Below are 24,004 nucleotides of genomic sequence, written 5' to 3'. Positions count from 1 at the left end.
TGATCACGGTTTCCCCATATAAAATGCTGCATGTCAGACGTCAACCCTAAATGATTTTGACCTGCAGCAGCTTTTTAACAAAAGAAGGAAATTATCTTCTTTGATTTCACACTTATGGGTAAAGTTTTATACTAATAGTCTTTAACATAATGAATACTTCCTAGGCAAGATGATTTAGGAGTTGTTTTTTTCGCTTTTCAAGAAAACATATTATAGTAAAACATGAAGTAAGTCTTGGTAAATAGCAACAATTTTGCTGTGAGTTTCAATATTTCTTTTATGGCCCACTACAAAACATCTATGTTCTTGATATTTCTAATAAGTTAAATACATATCCAAACTATATTCCAGGCAAGCAACACTTGGTGATTTATGTTGCCTTTTTCAATAGCAGTTTTAACAGCTCTCAAACAGATAGAAATACCACCTTCTATTTTGTTTAAAGTTCATTTCCTGTCCCTAGGATATTCACTGACCTTTCAGTGTTGGCCCTTTTGCTTTTCACTTTTTCCGGTGAGTCTTATTCCAGTTCTCATTGACTTCATTCCATTCCTGACCTCTTTTCCCCTCAAGAAAATTAAATGCAGCCCAAAACATATTGGACCCCAATTAATTTTACAGCTCATCTTACCTTCCTACTGTTTCATTCTTCAGTTTGTTACAAGTCAACTGGCCAGTGCTCATTCCATCTCTACAAACACATACATTCACTGACAAAACAAGCTCAATTTAATTAGATTGATATTTTTTTACATTTCTTATTTACCAAATTTAAATCTCCTTAAGCTTATATCAGAAATTTCTTGCTAACGCTTACTTATATCAGCTTTATTCAATATCATTTAGTCTGGAAGCAATATCTGTTCTTATGGATATTTTTCTACTTATCATATTTTCATTAAAACCCACAATAGACTCTATTTTATCTTTTCCTTAGGTAACTGTGTTAAAGAAGAAGAATGCAAATAAAAAGAATGTTTTTATGGGACATGTGCTGGGATCATACAATGAGTGACTGTAAATAAGCCACATACAATCCCCCATTTCACCCAAAGTGTTGAAACGGACAGAGCATTCTTATTTGTGTGCTGAGATAATTTGTAATCTTCTCTTTTTCCTTAGGGCAACTAAGTGCACGTGTAAGCTTGTTTGTGCTTCTAGAAATGTCTTTAATATCTCCCTGAACTCCACCACAACATTTTCAGTGAAAAATGGCTCTGTAGTTGGTTTCATCATGTTAATTGAAATAAATTATTACACCAGGCAGAAAAAGCCTTTGTCTCTTCTAAGTTAGACTTTGCAGATATCTCTGATTTACCTGCAGTTGATTTACAAGAGCAAAATAATGCTTTAGAATTATTTAGTTACAAAAGGACTATGCATCTTAGCAAAAATGAAGTGAATGACAGAAAGGAAACCTGATGAAAATGGTATCAGTTCATTCTTACATTTAAACAAATCAAGTAGGTATTAATTTGAAACAATTGTATGGCATATTTTTAGCACTTTATGACAGTAAAGTCGTGGTTGATGAGGACACACCCCTCACCCATTCTACATTCATGAGCCTCTGGCCAAGGAATGTGCTTTTCTTTCCTCGATGTTTTTCTTGTGATTTGTATTACTCTGAGAAAAATGAGGTTGTACAATTCTGTGCTTTGCATGGTGCTGTGGCTCTAATACCTAACAATTTAAATACATAAAATTACCTCCTAGATTCCTTAGTCTGAATTTGGGGCTAAAAATCATGGCCATTCCCCAAGTCCTGACCCCTTTTCCAGGCTAGCCTTTATCCAAGTATTTCCCACTTTTTATGTTCCAAAGCTCCTCCAGATTTCCTCCTCCCAAAGCTCTCCTTCAAGTCCTCTGGATGGACTCCACTCTGAAAGTTTGGAAGTGTCAGGAGATAAATTTTTGGCAGCCAGTTGATAGTGGTGAGTGTTTCTTATTTTCCTTCCCTTGCGGGCTCCCCCCAACTCTTTGTAAGACACTATCTGTGTCACCTCCCGCCCAGCAGGCCCTCAGAGAGCCTCTTCCCAGGCTCCTCCCTTCCTCTTCACATTCCTTTCATACCACTGCCACATTCACTTCCCAGTCCAAGGCCCAGGTCAGCCTCACCCACTTAACAGCAGCTGCTCTGGGGAAGCACCCCATCAAGGTTCACAATATCCTGGAGTTTTCCAAACTCTTCCGATGCATCAGTGGCCTTGAAACCAATTTTGCAGGTCCCAATCCATTTACTATTTTTTACTTTTTATTTTGAAATTGTGGTAGATTCACAGGATGTTGCAAAGAAATATACAGAGAGGCCCCATGCACCCTTGACTGCCTTGCTCTCTGTTGACATCTTACGTAACTAGAGCACAATATCCAAACCAGGAACTTGACATTGGTACAGTCCTCAGAGTTATTCAGATTACATTACATGTAATTACATTACAAACTTAGTAATACATGTACTTATTTGAGTGGATATATATACAGGTCTATGCAATTTTATCACATTATGTAGATTCATGTAACTTCTGACTCAATAAACATAACTCCAGAAATAAAATTAGTCTAGAAAATATCACAGCTAGTAAAGGTAAGAGTTGCTCCATGAAGCTGCTGTTTCAGTTTTGGTTATATCTATATTCACACATATATAATATGCATTTGTACAAAATTATGGCATAAAATATATAAATATAATGTATAATACGAAATGTATTTCTTACAGTGGGTCATAATCAACACATATTACTTTATTTCATTTTATTTTATTTATTCTTTTAAGTTTTTTTTTTAAGATTTTTTTGACGTAGACCATTTTTAAAGTCTTTATTGAATTTGTTACAATATTGATTCTGTTTTATGTTTTGGTTTCTTGGCTGTGAGGCATGTGGGATCTTAGCTCCCCAACCAGGGATGGACCCTGAACCTCCTGCATTGGAAGGCAAAGTCTTAACCACTGGACTGCCAGGGAAAGACCGCTCAACACATTTTAAAAGTCATTGTCATTGACCCTTGCTGCTCAAAGTATGGTCTATGCACCAACAGCATCAGCTTTTGGGGAGCTTGTTAGCGATGCAGGTCTACCCCCGACCTACTGAATCAGAATCTGTATTTTAAAACAGGATCCCCAAATGATTTACATGTACATAGGAGACTGAGTGAAGCTATCCTGGTAGGTAGCTTCACTGAGCCTTCAAGAGGGTAAAATACAATCTCTGCATTTCACTGAGAGCTGGAGTGAGGGCAATGACCATTGCAAAGTTTGAATAGAGCCCTGGCATCACAGTTGTTTTTCCTTGCCTGCTTTAATAGGAGGTGACCCTTGTCAGAGTCCATAGGACATGGCTGCCCTAGAAATGATGACAGAGTTTACATCAGCAGAGTTCTTTATTCTTTCAGGATTTTGTAATGTTTTCCATCAGCAGCCAGGGTACACGCACAAAAAATCGGTGGTCCTTTTTAGCTTCTACAAATAGTGATGTCTGGGTAGGGAGTTTAGCCCACAGTATTTTCTGCTTCAATAAAGGTGATTGGAAGCTCCCTGAGCCCTGCCTGCTTAGGGCTACCACCACACAGAATGTTCTTCTTTTCTTCGTTTTTCCAGGTAAGCAACTCAAAGAATACGCATGGGGTAAAAATAACATGGCCTTGACTCATTAAGATTAGAATCCTGTATTATGTGTCCGTGCTTTCTGAGGAGCTTTTATTCTGTGAGCTTCATCATTCTTTATGAGATTAATAAAATTATTGAATATTATTTTTCTTAGTGTCTACGCTTTCATCTCAAAAATAATGTGTGTGATGGCAATTCCAAGGGCTTTCCAATAGCCTCGTCTCTTTGTGGTGGGAAACTGGCGAGGGGTAAGGGTAAGGAGAAGGAAAGGGAGGTTTTCCAAGGACAGTGATCTAGCTCAGATTCATTCCAGCAACTCTGAAGTAAGGCTAATTAATGTAATTAACACATTTCAGGCAGAATAACCCACCCAAATATTAACAGAATGTCTTTCATAAAAAAAAAGTGGCTCCATTGTTTTATTTCTGCTTGAGGAGGCGATATTATGAAAGAATGTGAAATCCTTTAATTAGGCACAATTTAAAAGCCAGACAGAAAATTGAGATGCTGAGAATCCTACCTAGAGAAGCAATAGTCATACTTGAGAGCATCAGACAATGCAGCACACACAGATGTTTTATAGTGAATTGAGATTATCTCATCACATCAGACTATTACTCTGTTATCACCACATTAAGATACACTTCGATCACAAGTTATAGCTTCATAATGAGATTAAAAGTCTATCCAAGTAGATGCCTCGAGCTAGATTTTAAGATGAAATTCTGAATTTTTTTTCCATTTTGGTACTTCCTGTATGCACATACATTTTACAGTTTGGAGAGAAAGCATGTGTTAGGAGGGGGATGAAGTGAAAGCTGGATACTGAGGGAGTGCCATGAACATGGACTTGGTATTCTATGTTTCTCCTCGCAGCATAGGAGGAGCAACCTCCTCGTACCTATCTTGGGTCACCGGAAAGAACACTTGCCTGAGAATCACCAATTTTGGTTTCTACGCCTGACTTTGCAGTAATTACCAGAACTATCCTGAGTTAGTTTGTTCCCATTCTTGTCCCTGGTCTCTTTATATTCAAAACCAAAAGGTTGGACCCTACAGTCACCAAATTTCTTTCCACTTCTGATATTTTATTTTAGGATTCTGCATTGTTACAAATAACACAAGGAATACAGAATTCTAGGATTTCATGATCATCCAGGGCTTGAAGGACCCAATCTTGCTTGAAAACGTCCATCTCTCACACCCTGAATTACTGGCCCATCAATGAACTGAATCTCCTATCCTGCTAAGCCCTATCCCACTGAAGCCCACATTTAATGCCTGGACTCCCAATTAGTGATTCAAAAGTCTTCACAACCTTGTAAATTATAAAATAAACATCTTGCATGTCAACTACTACCTTCTCCACCCCCCAACACACACACACACACACACACACACAGACACACACACACACAGAGCACAATCTACTTGGGAGGTATTTAAACCCTCTTCCTTGTTCTCATCTCCCATCTTAATTTGAACTGTTAAATAAAATGGCTTTAGGCTTTAAACCTTTAACTGCTGGCAGAATTAACTAATTTCCAACTAGTCTCAAATGAGGGTTTAATGACCTTTTTAAAAGTAAACATGGGATTTAATTCTATTCTCACCTGTGCTGGTTGAGTTTTTTTTTTCAGCAGATTTGTTCATGTTTTCCTCATCCACCACCCTCTCCCTCCACACACACTACACCTACAAATTAAGGTGGAATTTATGAGACTCTACTTGACTTAAAAGTGTCATCATCATAAATTAATGATATAATTATGATACTTGGGATAATCATTGTGGACTTACTTGGAAAGAAAAGTATTTTAGGATTCTGCCTTCTCCTAAGAGATTGTAGCTTGTAAGTCACTCTTTAAAAGCTGTCAGAATTCATTGTCTTTTGCTCAAGACCCTGTACTAGGCTCTATTGTACAATATTATGAACTCCGTGTGTCAACAAATAGCTGACAATGATGAACAGAAATGAGTATGTGAAATACTTGGCATCCTCAAGAGCCAAATATTACTCTTTCCTAATGCTGGAACCTTAACTCAAGTTTAAGGATGACCCGTTACACCAGGTTGTTATGGCCCATTTTAAGAACTACAGATTATTCCCCAAGATAATTATGTGGTTACCAAAGGAGCTCACAAGTAAGCATGATATAACAGGACTCAATGTACCTACTGTGTAACTTAAGAACTGGCAAAAAAAGATGACAAGTAAAATCTGGTTATTAAGACAAGAGAGTAAGCTGAGAAAACAGTCAGTGTTTCTGGCAGTACTGGCGGTTGGGGGAGAATAAATACCAAAGTATTCCCTGCCTCCCTGTCTTAAACATACCTACTTATCACCACAGTTTGGGGCAGGGCAAGAGAAATGGGTATTGGGAAGGAAGAAAAAAGAGAACAAGAAAGAAGGCGGCTGATGGCAGGGAGGAGGGAAGAGGTTTTTAAACTGAAAAAGCAGAAGGCAGGGCTTCCCTGGTGGCACAGTGGTTGAGAGTCCACCTGCCGATGCAGGGGAAACGGGTTCGTGCCCCGGTCTGGGAAGATCCCACATTCCACGGAGCGGCTGGGCCCGTGAGCCATGGCCGCTGAGCCCGCGCGTCTGGAGCCTGTGCTCTGCAACAGGAGAGGCCACAACAGTGAGAGGCCCGTGTACCGCAAAAAAAAAAAAAAAAAGCAGAAGGCATAGTGTGTGTCTAAAAGAGAGAGAAAGAAAGTAGTGTTTCCTCTTTCCCACTCTACCCCAATGCCCTTGTCTTAGACTGCTTGGGTTGCTATAACAAAATGCCATAGACAGGGTGACAAACAACAAACTTTTATTTCTCCTAGTTTTGGAGAATGGGAAGTCCAGGATTGAGGTACTGGCAGATCCTGTTCCAGGTGAGGACCTCCTTCCAGGCTTGCAGATAGTTGTCTCCTCCTTGTGTGCACACAACCTCTTATTTGTGTTCACATGGAAAGAGAGAGATCTCTCTGTCTTCCTCTTCTTATAAGGGCACCAATCCCTTCAGGGGCCCCACCATCATGACCTCATCTAAACCTACTTACCTCTCAAAGTTCCCACCTCTAAATACCATCACACTGGGGATTTGAGCTTCAACAAATGAATATGCGGGGAACACAAACATTCAGCCTATAGCAGCCCTTTTTCATCCTAGGTATACAGCTCCACCCAGGGGAGCATGGAATATTTGTGGGGAAAGAGATGCCAGTCATATGAAACTCAAGGTTGGAAACAACTACTCTGATTTCCTGGTACATCCTTTAAAAAAAGTCAAAACTGGTAAGAATATTTATTCCTTAAAAGTAGCTGTGATATTAATTATAAGAGTGAATCATTTTGCTCACTCACTAATAGTTTCTACTTAGAAATATGATCAAAATGTGTTTGACTGAATGCTAAAAAATTTGTAATTATAAAATATTCCACGTATACAAGCATATTGAAAAGTAGAGAAAATAATATAATGGACACCAATAAGTCAATCTGTAAATATAAAAGATGTTAGCATTGCTTCAGATCACCTTCTAGTCTTTAAAACATTTTTTTTAAGATCCAGCTAATGTTCCACATCCTTCCATCCCTTTTTCCCACAGCCCAAGGCAAACACTGTCCTGAAGCTGATGTGTGCAGTGGGCAGTGTGATCCCATCCCACATGTGATACCCCATCCTGATTGCCCTTCAGTAAAGGATTTGTTATTCCAGCTGTTGGGAGTTCTGTGGAAGAGGCTCTCAGCTGACTGCCTTCCTTGGGGAGAGAGGGAACTGGGGAGGTAGGCAGAAGATGTAGGGTCTTGTAGGCTATGGTAAGATGGTGGGATTATTTTTTTCTAAATGCATTAACTATATCCTGTTCTTTTTGCCAAAGAAGTTGGTTTAGTTGTGAAACTCACCTGAAAATTTCATGTTCTAGCTCACAGGTAAAGTCTCACCTTTTAGCCTGAAATTTGAAGCCCTTTTTGAGCTGCACACTCTTAACCTTTTCTACCTTATCACTCACTATCCTTGCCCCACATCTACATCTTCTGTCCAGTGGTCTGCTGGTTGTCCTCAGAAGACAACCTTCCTCATCCTGCCTTTGCCCCCACCATTTCCATGGCTTGAATACCCTTCTTCTTCCTACCAACACCCCTTCCCCCTGCAAGACACGGTGGAGGCCATCACTTCCATGAAGCCTTCCCTGACCACCCAAACTCTCAGTGATTTTCCCTCCTCTGGATCACCACTCTCATTTGCTATCTGTTTTATTGTTTTTTTTTTTTTTTTTTTTTTTTTTTTTTTAGTAATTTCTAGTCTTAATGGAACCGGACAGGAATCAGTTCCTCTAAAGAGTCCACGTGGAAGCAACCTGGACTGACTGTAATAGGTGAGTTCTATGACTGCTGGGGAAACAATTGACTGAAATATTGTAAGAATGAGGTGAGTTGAGATAGATAGGCCAAGGTAAGGACAGAGGCAGGTAAGGTTTTTACATCCCTAGAAGGGATGCAGGAACAATAGTCAGTGTCCCTTCTTTGAGAATGATCTGCTAAGAGAGTGTTAAAGTCTCAGAATGGTCCTACCACAGAAATAGATGCATAGCCAGGGTCCAGACTGTTCCTCCTGCCTTACTCATGAATCACTTAGTTGTGTTAACTCACCCCAACCAGCTGGTCCGCCAGTACTCTCTGCAGCCTTCCTAGAACAATGCTAGCAATCCAGGTTCTTTCTACTTTGGGTCCTGGGCTAGTAGTGAGAAATCAATGATGGGTTAGTTCCACTTGGAAGAGTAGGTGAATGGTGAAATTTACCACATCACTGAGAATGAGGCTACCGAACATGTAGCCTAAGAGAGGTAAAAAGTCTGGAATAATCTCTCTCGAAGAGTCAATACAGTGAGCCTGGCACTCTTGGGCCATGTTTTCAGGTTTAGTCATTCATTCATTTATTTATTCAACTGGCATTTATTAAGCACTTACCATGTCCCAGTCACTGTACTAGGTGCTAGGGACCCAAGAGGAATATTATTCTATGTGCTCCCCTAAGCTGAAGCTTACTGCTAAAAGGGCTAGGCTTTCTTCACATATACTGCAAATGTGTCTGCACATTTGCTCCTGGGATTTGGTTCTAGCCTCTCTTTCTATTTGACAGACTCTGTGTTTCTGGCAATACCTATTCTGCTGCTCTAAGTTTTCTGTGGTCCTGGGCAGGTTGTCTTGGTGCACTAAACCTAAGTTAGTCCCTTTTCTCTGGTTGTCACTGTGGAAAAATCATATAAACCCTCTTCACAGAAAAGTAGCTTCCAGTTTGGGATATAAGATGAAAAACAGACCTTCCTCTTTTCCACTGGGCAGACATGATTATCGTGACATTTCTTAGTGTTATTAAACACCACCTGCTTGGTGAGCACATTAGTATTTTAAATATATTTTCTGTTGTAGAGAATACCAAGTCTGAGATATGATACAGGGATTTGTGTTTCAGTTTTCTACATTTCCTCTAGATAGCCAAAAATTATAATCACGAGGAAGAAAAACTTTATACTTAAAATCATATCCCATTAAACTAGGCAGTCAGAAGGATGAAATATCACTCACAAAACCTTCTAAAAACTGATGAAAGCTAAATGACAAAGTATTTCAATAAGAATATCAGAGAGAACAGTAATTTCATTACTTCCAATTAGGATAAATGGAACGAGGCAGTTTCAACCTGAAGAGAATGAATATAGGCTGTCTGATCACAAGGAAACTGCCTCTTGGAAATAGGTCCTGGCAAAAAAGATTAAAGAGAGGATCTTGTCTCTGGCTTTCAAAATATAAGATCTGCACTGTTTACTGTCATGTAGTCTGGTAATGGTTATACTAGCAATACACAGCATAGATATAAAATTATATTGATGGGGAGAAAAAACTTAAAAACAGAGAAGTAGCAAAGTGCATACAATCCCCCAACCCCTCAATTATTTCACAGCACATTCCTGGCAGGAATATTCTGTCTCCACCATGGAAAAGGTCCCATTAGAGTGGGGCCTGCTATGACCAACAGTCAGAGAGCTTTCCAAGAACAAAAATGAGTCCCACCCCATACCCTAGTACTTATTTGTAGGTTAGCCTAGGAAGGGTTGGGGACATCTAATTTTTCTAAGTTGCAATAAATATATCAAGGGACCTCTAGGCACAAGAAGCCCTCAGGAGTATGCACATTGGACCCTGGGAACACCCTGCCTACCAAGAGTGTTGACATCAACCAAAGGCTTTGCTAACCCTCTGCATACTGGTTTAGTCCAGCTAAGCCAGCTCTCAGCTAAACTACTGAAATAAAGGAGGAGGTAAACTTCTAAGGCCATCTACATTTCTTGCTCATCAGTGGGGAAAAGGATTAGGAAAACCAACTAAAGAGAAAAATTATCTTTATTTGTGATTTATAAAGATCTCTGGCACCTTACAGTAGATTATTTTGCCAACTGAAATGAAATCTTAATAATTAATAATCACTCTGAGGAGATCAGAAAAGAAAATCATTGCATTTAAAGTTTGAAAGGAAAATGTGCCTTGAAAGTTAGATACAGTGTTTTGTTCTGGAGAAAGTATAGACTTATCTCCACTGGCATCATTTGCTTGCATTCCAAGGTAGTGAAGAAAAGGTAGACACCTTTCCCTCTCCCCTCCATAGAAGATTTTGTTTACATTCCAGAGTGAAGGTCTTTCTCCCTCTCTAGAAAGGAGAATAAACAGATGCGTGAGCAACCGATAAAAGCTCTGAGTTTCAAAACTTGAGGGTTCCTCTCCTATGGTGCAATCCTATTGCATGTACAAAGTGACATCAAGCCCTCATTGAGTTGCTCCATGTTGACTGAAGCTCACAGCTAAATGCTCAGTGAATAATAAATGGTTTGTTCTCTGGTCCAAAGATCTTGTGTTTCCTGTAAAAAAGATATGTAGCTATGTATGTGTGCATATATACCATGTATTACACACACACACACACACACACGCACCCATGTCCATATTACCCAAAAAGGACATCACCATCAGCTCTTAATTAGAAAGAATGACAATCCTCAAAGATAAAGTGCCTCATAAATTGAAATAAGCAGATGGCCTATTCCCTGCTGTAATGGTTAATTGTATGTGTCAAGTTGACTGGTCCATAGGGTGCCCAGATATTGGATCAAACATTATTCTGAGTTTTGCTATGAGGATGTTTTTGGATGAGATTAACATTTAAATCACTAGACTGAGTAAAGCAGATTGCCCTCTCTAATATGGATGGGCTTCATCCAATCAGTAGAAGACCTAAATAGAATAAAAAGGTTGACCCCATGCAAGAGAGAATTATTCCTGCCTGACTGCCTTAAAACTGGGACACTGGCCTTTTTTTCTGCCTTTGCTCTGAAACATTTGCTCTCTGGGTTTTGAGTCTACCAGCCTTTGTATTAAAACTACACTATTGGTTCCCCTGGTTCTCAGGACTTTGGACTCATGCTGGAACAAAACCATAAGCTCTCCTTGGTTTCCAGCTTGCCAATTCACCCTGCAGATTTTAGGATTTGCCAGCCTCCATAAATGTATGAGCCAATTCTTTAAAATAAATCTCTATATATGTACATATCCTATTGGTTCTGTTTCTCTAGAGAACCCTAACACAACTGCCTTGAAATAAAAGAAATCCAATCTACAGCAGGCTCACTTGCTTTATGTTTATGATGTTTCCACTTCCACATACATCTAGGGATTAAGGAACACATACAAATACTAGAATCATCAAGGAAGTTGCTTGTTCCCCTAAACTTGTCTATACCTCTTTGAATAGTCCTTCATTAAAATCTCTCTATTTGAACCATTTGGGATACATTTTTTTAGGCCATGATACACCCCACTGTAGAATTCAATGCCACTGTTAAAAAGAATTATATATATATATATATATATATATATATATATATATATATATATATATATGAATGTTCTACCAAATTCGCAAAGACAAGAGTGTTGCTTTCATTTAGAATGTAAAAGTCACAAGAAAATTTCACTTCCATTCTAACAATGAATAAAAACCTAAGAAGGTCGAACTGTCTATACAGTCATAAATTTTCTTGAAGCTATCTGAGGGCTGAAGTCTCAGAGGCAGCACACATGAATACACATGAATTGTTTCACCTTGGCAGAGCATGGGCAGAAAAGGTAGCCTCCGTAGAAGTGGGTTAGAAGAAATCAGCAAAAATTTTTACTAATTTTTAAAGGCAAGTGTGCATCAACGTATCAAATTAGAATACATGAAAGCCCCAGACAAAAGGGAGCTCATATTCAGTTTCAAGTTCTTCTCCACAAGCCTTCTCTGTGAGCTCATGAGAAAGACTGGGGGATAGAAGAAGAGGCTAGGGAAAGCCCTCCTCAGTGGCATAGATTTGCAGCATGTGATTGGTTGCTGTTGGGGAACCCAGCCATGAAACACCACCCATTTTCCTGTACCCTTCCTTCACATGAAGCAAAAGCCTTAAGTCACTGGATTTAAGCAGCAAAAACTCTTGATTCCAAAGCCTCTGGGGGACAGAGAGAAATAAAACACATCTGCTTCTAGGGGTGGGGAAGGATACTCTTTTTCCCAACCTGAGTAACCAGCTAAAGAGCCATTGCTTCTGGGAAAAAGGTAAAAGAAAATGTCTCTTGCCTCTGACATAGTAAAGAGGAAAAAAAAAAAAAAGAAAACCAACCTCTTGGACCTAGGATTCTGAACCAATACAAAGCAGAAGTCTTCTACTGCTAGGGAAGGGCAGGAAACTCTCTGCTTCTCAAGACACACCATATATACAAGACAGAGTTTGGCTCAATATTCCCCCCAAAGCCTAGGCTGACTGGCCTTAATACAGAGGCTGGAACAGCAACACCTAAAATTTCCCCACTGACCCTACTCTGAACCTGGTACTGAGTAACATGCAGCAGTAGTCTACTGGAGAGAGGCAAGAATGTGCAGAAGGACCCTATTCTGTGGTGCAGACATGGCAAAGACTGCTAAAAGCTAAGGGTGGAATAGGAACACTGAGAAAAACCCTCCAGCCCTAAGGACCTCACACTAAGCCCAAGGTAACAGCAGCCTGTGGGAGGAATTTGAAGCCTGCAGTAAACTCATAGTAGCAATGGTCAGAATAAAACCCAAAAGAGCTCAATTGTTTGCTTGAGTGACTCAACTCTTACATTAGAGTCTAGCACAGAATGAGATGTGGACATTTTCAGACATAAATACTATTTACCTCAGTCTCTACTGTCTTTTTACTTGAGGATACTTACTTGGACTTGAGGATATGGGGAAGGGTAAGGGTAAGCTGTGACAAAGCGAAAGAGAGGCATGGACATATATATAGTACCAAACGTAAGGTAGATAGATAGTGGGAAGCAGCCGCATAGCGCAGGGAGATCAGCTCGGTGTTTTATGACCGCCTGGAGGGGTGGGATAGGGAGGGTGGGAGGGAGGGAGACGCAAAAAAAAATGTTAAATGAAATAAAAAAACATGATATTAGAGATGAAGAATTCCTTTAATGAGTTTAAAATCAGATTGGACACTGCTGTGGAAAGTATCATTGAATCTGAAGATAAGCCAATAAAAATTATCCAAGATGAAAAACAAAGAGATAAAATTGTGAAAAAAAGAGATAAGATTATCCAAAAACTCAAGTAGAATATCAAATAGTCTAACATAAATGTAATTTGAGTTCCAGAAGAAAAAAGAGAGAACTGGGAAACAGAAATATTTGTAGATATAATAATCAAGAATTTTCCAAAATTAATAAAAAGACAACAAATCACAGATCTAAGAACCCAAAGATAAACACAAGTACACATACACCTCTAGAAACATCAGTCAAACTGCTGAAAATCAAAGATAAAGGAAAAAATATTGCAGGAAAACAGAGAAAAAAGAAAAATTACACACAGAGGAGCAAAGAATTACAGCAGACTTCTTGTCAAAGACTTTACAAGTTAGAAGACAATGGAGGAACATCTTTGAAGGGCTGAAGAGAAAAAAAAAAATCCTATCCATAATTCTATAGCCAGCAAAAATATCTTTCAAAAATGAAAGTCAGATAAAGATTTTTTTCAGATAAGCAAAAACTAAGAACATTCATTGTCAGTAGTCTTTTAGTACAAGAAATGTTACAGGAAGTTCTTTAGGTAGAATGAAAATTACACAGTACCAGATAGGATGTTGTATTGACTTAAAGAAGTAAAGATTAAAAAATTTTAGATCTACATAAGAAGTAAAGTGTTAAAAAAAGCAAAGGATTAAAAAAAAATCCTAGATGAGAACATAGGCAGAACACTCTGACATAAATCATAGCAATAGTTTTTTTGGATCTGTCTCCTAAGGCAAAATAAATAAAAGCAAAAATAAACAAATGGGACCTAATTAAATGTAAAATCTTTTACACAGCAAAGGAAACTATCAACAAAACAAAAAGACAACCTATGGAATGGGAGAAATATTTGCAAATGATATGACTGACAAGGGGTTAATATCCAAAATATATAAACAGTTCATATAACTCAATATAAAAAAAAAACCAATAAAAAAATGGGTAGAAGACCTGAATGGATTCCAAAGAAGACATACAGATGGCCAACAGGTACATGAAAAGATGCTTAACATTGCTAATTATTAGAGAAATACAAATCAAAACAATAATGAGATATCACCTCACACCTGTCAGAATGATTATAATAAAAAAATCTACAAATAACAAATGTCAGTGAGGATGTGGAGAAAAGGGAACCCTTGTATATTGTTAGTGGGAATTTAAGTTGGTGCAGTCACTGTAGAAAACAATATGGAGCTTCCTCAAAAATCTAAAAACAGAACTGACGTATGATTCAGCAACTCCACTCCTGGGGATACATCTGGAAAAAATGAAAACACTAATTGGGAAAGATACATGCACCTCAATGATCATAGCAGTATTATTTATAGTTGCCAAGATATGGAAACAACCCAAGTGTTCATCAACAGATGAATGGATGAAGCAGATGCAATATATATGGCAATATATATATATTGCAATATATATATATATATATGGCTGGGATATTACTCAGCCATAAAAAAGAATGAAATTCTGCCATTTGCAGCAACATGGTGGACCTAGAGAATATAATGCTTAGTGAAATGTCAGATAAAGAAAAATGCTATATGATATCACTCATATGTGGAAAAACAAACAAATGTATACAGCAAAACAGAAACAGACTCACACATATAGAAAACAAACTATTGGTTACCAGTAGGGAGAGGAAAGGGGAGAGGGTCAAGATAGGGGTATGAGATTAAGAGATACAAACTACTGTGTACACGATAGATAAGCAACAAGGATATATTGTATAGCACATGGAATTATAGCCATTATCTTGTAATAAATTTTAATAGAGTATAATCTGTAAAAAATACTGAATCACTATGCTGTACACCTGAAACTAATATAATATTGTAAATCAACTATACTTCAATAAAAAATTTAGATCTACATAAAGAAGTAAAGTGTTAAAAAAAAGTAAAGGATAAAAAAGGGTAAAAATAAGAGCAAATATAAAAAACATTTCTTCTTAATTTTAATCAACTTAAAAGATAATTGTCTAAGATAGGAGTTAGCAAACTTTTTCTTAAAGGACCAGACAGTAAATACTTTAGACTTGAAGGCCATAACGGTCTCTGTTGTAACTATTCAAGTCTGATGCTATAGCATGAAAGCAGACATGGGCAATGTGTAAATGAATGAGTGGGCAGTAATATCATAACAATTTATTTACAGAAAAATGTGACTGGCTTACACGTCATAGTTTGCTGACACCTAGTCAAAAGCAAAAAGAGTAACAATTTATTATGAAGTTATGATTTATGTAGAATTGAAATATATGACAAAAATAGCATGAAGAATGGAAAGGAGAAAAAGGGTGTATGCTGCTTAAGGCTCTAATATTATACTGGAAGTGGTGTAATATAATTTAAAGATAAACTGTGACAAGTTAAAAATGTATATTGTAAGCCTTACAGCAACCACCAGAAAAATTGAAAAAGAAGTATCGTTTATAAGCATAGAATGTAAATCAAATTGAATAATTAAAAAAATCCAGTAGAAGGCAGAAAAAGATGGACAAAGGAATAAAAAGCAGATGAGACTAGTAACTGGCAAGTTTATAGATTTAAATGCAACTCTATCAATAATTGCATTAAATATAAATGGTCTGAACACCCCAATTAAAGACAGAGATTGTCAGATTGCGTATTAAAACAAGACACAGCTAAAGGAAACTGCTTTACATATAAAGTTATTGTATAGATAAGTTAAAAATAAAATGATGAAACAAGTTATATCATGCTAATTCTAATCAAGAGGAAGTTAACGTGCCTATATTGATATCAGATAGACATCAAAGCAAGACATATTACCAGGGAAAATCACAATAACATGTCTTTGAGTGAAGAAAACTTGAAGAACACGATAACGTTTTTGTGGAAAAGAAAATCAAACAACACAACCATAAAACAAAAACAAAACTCTGTATTTCTGTAGGTCTATCTATATGTATATAATATGCACAAAAACTGAACTAATAATAGTAGTTACCTTTATTGAGGGATATGGAATTGGTAGTGGTGGGGACTTGAGTTTTACTGGTGAAATCCAAATAAAGTCTATAGTTTAGTAAATAGTGTTTTACCAACGTTAATTTCTTGTTTTTGACAAACGAACAATGGTTATGTAAAAAGTTAACATTAAGGTAAACTGGGTGAAGAGTATATGAGAACTTCTGTACTATCATTGCAACTATCCTGCAAATCAAAAATTATTCCAAATTAAACATTTTATTTAAAAAAACTGAGCAAGACACAGTCATGAGATATTTAATGGATTTTTTAAAAGCGGGTTTGATATGAGAGGATCTTTACAATCGGGAATTATATTCCTAATTCTTGGCAAAATCTTTATCTGCCAAAATGGGAAAACAACTTTTTGGAAAACGTACAAATCAATGCATTAAAATAATAATAATCAATGAAACATTAACTGTTTCTTTTAAAAATATTATAAAAACATACCTAAAATGAGAAAAAATTTAAGGCGGTAAGACTCAGTCCCATGGGCAATATCCTTAATATTAAGAAAATTCTCTTCTCTTTGACACTTAATGGCAATCTGCTTAATGGAGAAGCCAATGGAGGAGTTTGATGCACTTTTTTATGTTAAATTATGGCTTAGATGAGGTTTCTATTTAGCTAGTGACAGCCATGTCAAACACACCAGCAAAGCCATGAAAGCCAAATGAATCGAAAGATAACACTAAGTTTTGAAAACCAATAAAAGATTTGGAAATTATCAAAATGACTTGGTATAATAATTTGTGCTACATCTCATGTTACTTGATTAATAATAGTTTTACCATAAATATGGTTATATTTGATAAAAGGGGAAATTATATTTTAACTGTATTATTTATAATTTATATTATAGTACTAGTTTCTAAGATTTTTGTCTATCAAATCCGTTTACAACCATTACATCCATTTATCTTTAAGACAGTTGGAAATAGGATTTCTAACCCTGATTATGTGACAATTTTGTTTGTCACCAGAACCTCAAGGGCTACAAGGAGAATTGTAAACATATTCTGACAACAAAATTGATAACAAATTTAAAAATAAACCTATATTATACAGTAATTTTAGCAAGGGAGAATACCATGAAATAAAATAGTAAGTATGAGAATCAATCTCCAAATCTGGAAATTTGGGATTAAGAGAAGAAAGTGGAAGCTCTTCAGAAAGCATGGCACAACAGAAATTCTTCTGTGGCAATTCCAAAGGCAGGGAGGATAAGGAGGTAATAATAATAGTGTGGTGAAACAAATTTAAATTTCCTTTATTAAAATTTTGTTATCAAAATATTTAGCTCTTCAGGTCCAGGTTTCAGAGATTGTTCTGGAAAGTGCCAGGATAACAAAGCAAAATATATATATTACAAATATAAAAATTTTTTGCAGCCAAAACCAGATTCCAAGCACACAATAAAAAATGAAAGTCAAGAAAGACAAATACTGAAGAATTATAATAACTACACATATACGTCGTGTTTTCATTGTCATTTATTTCTAGGTATTTTTTGATTTCCTCTTTGACTTCTGCTGTGATCTCTTGGTTATTTAGTAGTGTATTGTTTAGCCTCTATGTGTGTGTATTATTTGCAGATTTTTTTCCTGTAATTGATATCTAGTCTCATAGCATTGTGGTCAGAAAAGTCACCTGATATGATTTCAATTATCTTAAATTTACCAAGGCTTGATTTGTGACCCAAGATATGATCTATCCTGGAGAATGTTGCATGAGCACTTGAGAAGAAAGTGTATTCTGTTGTTTTTGGACGGAATGTCCTATAAATATCAATTAAGTCCATCTTGTTTAATGTATCATTTAAAGCTTGTGTTTCCTTATTTATTTTCATTTTGGATGATCTCTCCATTGGTGAAAGTGGGGTGTTAAAGTCCCCTATTGTTACTGTCAATTTCCATTTTATGAGTGTTAGCATTTGCCTCATGTATTGAGGTGCTCCTATGTTGGGTGCATAAATATTTACAATTGTTATATCTTCTTCTTGGATTGATCCCTTTATCATTATGTAGTGTCCTTCTTTGTCTCTTCTAATAGTCTTTATTTTAAAGTCTATTTTGTCTGATATGAGAATTGCTACTCCAGCTTTCTTTTGATTTCCATTTGCATGGAATATCTTTTTCCATCCCCTCACTTTCAGTCTGTATGTGTCCCTAGGTCTGAAGTGGGTCTCTTGTAGACAGCATATATATGGGTCTTGTTTTTGTATCCATTCAGCCAGTCTATGGCTTTTGGTTGCAGCATTTAATCCATTTACATTTAAGGTGATTGTTGATATGTATGTTCCTATTACCATTTTCTTAATTGTTTTGTGTTTGTTTTTCTAGGTCTTTTCCTTCTCTTGTGTTTCCTGCCTAGAGAAGTTCCTCTAGCATTTGTTGTAAAGCTGGTTTGGTAGTGCTGAATTCTCTTAGCCTTTACTTGTCTGTAAGAGTTTAATTTCTCTGTCAAATCTGAATGAGATCCTTCCTGGGTGGAGTAATCTTGGTTGCAGGTTCTTCCCTTTCATCATTTTAAATATGTCCTGCCACTCCCTTCTGGCTTGCAGAGTTTCTGTTGAAAGATCAGCTGTTAACCTTATGGGGATTCTCTTGTATATTATTTGTTGCTTTTCCCTTGTTGCTTTTAATATTTTTTCTTTGTATTTAATTTTTGATAGTTTGATTAATATGTTTCTTGGCATGTTTCTCCTTGTATATATCCTGTATGGGACTCTGTGCTTCTTGGACTTGATTGACTATTTCCTTTCCCATATTCGGGAAGTTTTCAACTATAATCTCTTCAAATATTTTCTCAGTCCCTTTCTTTTTCTCTTCTGCTCTGGGACCCCTATAATTCGAATGTTACTGCATTTAATGTTGTCCCAGAGGTCTCTGAGACTGTCCTCAATTCTTTTCATTCTTTTTCTTTATTCTGCTCTGTGGTAGTTATTTCCAATATTTTATCTTCCAGGTCACTTATCCTTTCTTCTGCCTCAGTTATTCTGCTATTCATTCCTTCTAGAGAATTTTAAATTTCATGTATTGTGTTGTTCATCATTGTTTGTTTGCTCTTTAGTTCTTCTAGGTCCTTGTTAAATGTTTCTTGTATTTTCTCCACTGTATTTCCAAGATTTTGGATCATCTTTACTATCATTACTCTGAATACTTTTTCAGGTAGATGGCCTATTTCCTCTTCATTTGTTTGGTCTGGTGGGTTTTTACCTTGCTCCTTCATTTGCTGTGTATTTCTCTGTCATCTCATTTTGCTTAACTTATTGTGCTTGGGGTCTCCTTTTCGCAGGTGGCAGGTTCGTAGTTCCCGTTGCTTTTGGCATCTGCCTCCAGTGGGTAAGGTTGGTTCAGTGGGTTGTGTAGGCTTCCTGGTGGAGGGGACTGGTGCCTGTATTCTGATGGATGAAGTTGTATCTTGTCTTTCTGGTGGGAAGGACTGCATCTGATGGTGTGTTTTGGGGTGTCTGTGAACTTATGATTTGGGGAAGCCTCTCTGCTAATGGGTGGGGTTGTGTTCCTGTCTTGCTAGTTGTTTGGCATAGGGTGTCCAGCACTGTAGCTCGCTGGTCTTTGAGTGGAGCTGGGTCTTAGCATTGAGATGGAGATGTCTGGGAGAGCTTTTGCCATTTGATATTATGTGGTGCCGGGAGGTCTCTGGTGGACAAATGTCCTGAACTTGGCTCTCCCACCTCAGAGGCTCAGGCCTGACATCTGACCAGAGCACCAAGATCCTGTCAGCCACATGGCTTCTTGCTATGGTAGGCCTGAAGTCCTATTCCCTTGCTTGCTATCATCCAGAACCACCCTTAGCTCCTATAGGATGCCCACATTCCTTGCCATGTAGTCTTCATCTTCAATTCAGAAACAGGAAATCAAATCATCCTCATGCTTTGTATCTCTTACATAACTATTTTGATGTTTTGTTTTTGATCTTGCTTTTATACTGGTGAAATATCAAACCTGATATGAGAATAATAATAATCCCTCATTGAAGTTTAAAATGTGAGAACATTTGTACATCATGCCACTCAACCTGCCCTAGTTCCATCTAGCCACAGGAGCTAAACTTTCCACCTGAAAGCTAAGGATCCGAAAGGTAATTGCTTTGCTGTCCAAGGCCCAAATTCCCAGCTGAATCCCTATAATTTGCCAGTCTTTGTGAATGGAAGGAAAGAAATGCTCTGGTTGGCTGGAGATATCTAAACAAGACCATCTTTTTCTATACAAACCTCAGATGGTAACAATCATTTTTGTAGTAACTTCATGTATCCTTAAGAGATTAAGTGTTTCAATTTTTTCTCATTAAGAGGACTGATGCTGTGAGAAACTAGTAAATTGTACAAGGCAACACAGCTAATAAACACAGAGACCTGGGTTTGAACCTAAGTTGGTGTGGCTCAAAAACTCATGTTCTTTCCTCTACCTAATATTTTCAAACTGGCTCCTTGTTACAACCAGTTAGAAAGGTTTTAAAACATAGTGGTGTTCATGCCTTACCCCAAGATTCTAATTAAATTGGTCTGAATTAAAGAATTAAAAAATTGAAAAATTTTTTTAAAGAATTAAATAATTGAAAAATGCTTTTTTCTTTTTTTTTTTTTTTAAGCCTTCCAGATGATGCTTCAGTACAGCGAAGATGAGAACCACTGTTCTACGTGTGCTGACTATCAGAATCCAAGAAGCGTCTGGAGAGTGACAATGACATGGGCGGGCAGTGCTCACATTTGGACATATGTGATTGAAGAATCAATGAAATAGCTCATTTTGGTCAATACAAATACCTATATTGAGTCGAAGGATTTTCTTTGGTTGGACCTCATGCATTTAGTTAATCAGAGAAGCTTTTTCTCATCAGTATTTATGGGGTTATAACTTAAGTAATAGAAAGGTTAATCACTGGACTCTAATGGTTTCTTTACCCTATTAGGATGATAATAATTAAGGGCCAATCTTAACACTTGCTATGGATTTTTCATCAGAGATTGTCAATGAATACCATTAAGTCCACGACTAGAACAGGGCTTCTTGTGTATATTCAGTTCAGATTAAGAATTTGACCTTCAGAAAAGTTTATAATGGCATGTAGATGCTCTTTACTGAGATTTTACTCTATGACAGACACCGTGTCAAGAATTTAGAAATGACTTATTTGATCCTCCCAGCATCCCTGTGAAATAGTGATATTACCTTTATTTTACAGAATTCAGGGAGTTCACACAACTTGATCAAAATCTTACGGCTAGGGCCTCCCTGGTGGCGCAGTGGTTGAGAGTCCGCCTGCCGATGCAGGGGATACGGGTTCGTGCCCCGGTCTGGGAGGATCCCATATGCCGCGGAGCGGCTGGGCCCGTGAGCCATGGCCGCTGGGCCTGCGCGTCCGGAGCCTGTGCTCCGCAACGGGAGAGGCCACAACAGTGAGAGGCCCGCATACCGCAAAAAGAAAAAAAAAAAAAAATCTTACGGCTAGAGGGTGGAGCCAGGATTAAAACTCAGGTCAGTGTGACTAGAAAGCCAGTGTTTTTGACCCTGATTTTATACTGGTGAAATATCAAGCATGATGTGAGAATAATAATAATCCCTTGCTGAATTTAAAATGTGATATTATTTGTACATCAGACCATTCAGCCTGCCCTAGCTCCATCTAGCTGCAAGAGCTAAACTTTCCACCTGAAAGGTAAGGTCTGGAATCACTCTACTGTCCAAGGCCAGAATTCCCAGGTGAGTCCCTTGGCCGCTGCTCCCAGGACCTCAGCACCAACCCCACACAGGTCCCTGGAATGTTGCGTGAGGTCACCTTCCTGAGCATGAGCACAGAGGGGCAGAAGCTCCATCATTTTTCTTTCTTTTTTTTTTTTTTTTTGACCATGGCAAAACCTTCCTTATCATTTTATTTTATTTTTTAAATTTTAATTTAATTTATTTATTTTTTATACAGCAGGTTCTTGTTAGTTATCTATTTTATACATATTATTGTATATATGTCGATCTCTCCATCTTTTCTGTTCTTCTTCCTGCCTCTGCCACCCACCCCCACCAGCTCTACTATCTCGTGTATTGGTATCGAATCCAGTCTCACCAATGGTAACTATAGCCCTTAAGTGCTGTGTTTCATGTTTCTTAGTGGGGCATCTGGTCCTAGTACCCTTAACTCTGACAGCCAACCCTCTTCCTCAGGTCTATTAGAAAATCCCATTATGCTTAGGGTTGGCAGATAACACAAAAGACACTGTTAAGTTTGAGTATCACACAAACAAGTGATTTTTTAGCATGTGTCCCAAATAATGCATGGGACATATTTACACTAAAATTTATTTGTTATTTATCTGATATTCTAATTTAACAGGGTGTCCTGTATTTTTATTTGCTAAATCTGGCAACCCTAGCATGTTTAGTCACCAGGATTGGGCAGGTCTGTGCATCAATGTGGGAAAAAGGAGATGAAAATTCCAAACTCTTGTCATAGCAGAATACATACAATAACAGTTCTAATAGAAAACTTTTCTTTAAAAGAATTTTCTTGTTTCTTTTATAAGAAACTTATTTCTTTTATAAGAAACTTTCTTTTATTAACTTTTATAAGCATCAGTGAAATTTGGCTTAATTATCTTGAAGTGACAAAACATGCCACAATTTGTCTCTCTCCTTTATGCCTTGATGACACTCATAGTAAAATTGTTTTACTATATCAGAGATGCTTTCCTTGTGTTTTTCTCTCTGACTGAAACCTCAGATGCGGTTTTCTTTTCTTTTTTTTAAACCCTATGATACATAGAACTAGAGGGTAAAGAAGAAAAGTCCTTGACAGTGCCATTATCAAAATAAAGCATAATGTTTATAATAATGTAAAATAGTGGTAGTGGAATTTATTGTTCAGGAATGCCAAGAGATTTTAGAGCACTTTACTAATTCGTCCAACATTCCTTTGAAGGGATTATCATTGTCTGGATTTTCCAGATAGGAAAATGTAAGTGAAGATAATTACGTTCTTTGTCCAAACAAGAAATTTGGGACACCCTGTGTGGGCCATGAGCTCATTACAACCTCCCCTGTTCCAGTGACTTAACTCAAGGCCCTCCAGTGTTGTAAATCCTGGTCCAAGTGTCTAGAGTTACTAAACAGTTAAAGGAGCCAAAAATTAAAAACTGAAGAAAATTCTGATAAATGTCAAGTAACTCATCAAGTTCCCAATGGGAGGAGGGAAAGAGTAAGGAGAGCAAATTCAGCACTTCCTCAAAGCTCCAATGTAAAATGTGCCTTGCCCTCAAGTGACTCGTGAAAAATAAAATTAAATCTGATATATGTAAACTAGCTTTGGTTATTCAGGCTGGATAAATTGAGACTTGCTTTTCCTGACACTCTATTTCTCCATCTATTACAGGGCTGCTAATGTACACATATTCAATATGTGAGGTTGTTCCTAAATGTCATCCAAACATATCTATTTGCCTCCGTGGGTTATATGACTTTAATTAGTCTTCATCCCGTCAATCTCTGAGATCAGCGAAGAATTGCTTAAACTCTGGGTGTGGCTTTTGCCAAGTATGAAGCCGCGTCACAGACAGAGCACTGCATGTGTGTCTGGGGTTGCAGGGGTACCTTGGGAGAGACAGCCGCCTTCATTCTGCTTGGCTAGGTGGCAAGTGGTTGGAACATCCACACTGGGTTTGATAATGTGATCATGTGACTACTTCTACTGTTCTAAAGTGCAAACATCCCTAAGTCTATAAGTGGCACATAATGTTTCACAGTGAATTGGGGCTTT

General features: G+C 37.5%; 1 long non-coding RNA gene across 2 annotated transcripts; it reads left to right on the top strand.

Moving 5' to 3' along the window:
* Window positions 1-3,505: 3,505 nt before the first annotated feature.
* LOC309809115 lies at window positions 3,506-21,479 on the top strand. Of its 2 annotated transcripts, XR_014294809.1 has the most exons (4): window positions 3,506-3,601; window positions 6,769-6,893; window positions 7,896-7,978; window positions 20,849-21,479. It is a non-coding gene; the product is annotated as an uncharacterized lncRNA (long non-coding RNA). The 2 variants fall into 2 exon arrangements; XR_014294808.1 differs by lacking the exon at window positions 6,769-6,893.
* The last annotated feature ends 2,525 nt before the right edge of the window (window positions 21,480-24,004 follow it).

The sequence above is a fragment of the Mesoplodon mirus genome (assembly GCF_964341445.2).
Source record: "Mesoplodon mirus genome assembly, chromosome: 8".
NCBI classification, from domain to species: Eukaryota; Metazoa; Chordata; class Mammalia; order Artiodactyla; family Ziphiidae; genus Mesoplodon; species Mesoplodon mirus.
The sequence above is the reverse complement of the archived record's forward strand: the minus strand, read 5'-3'. Positions and strand labels throughout refer to the sequence as shown.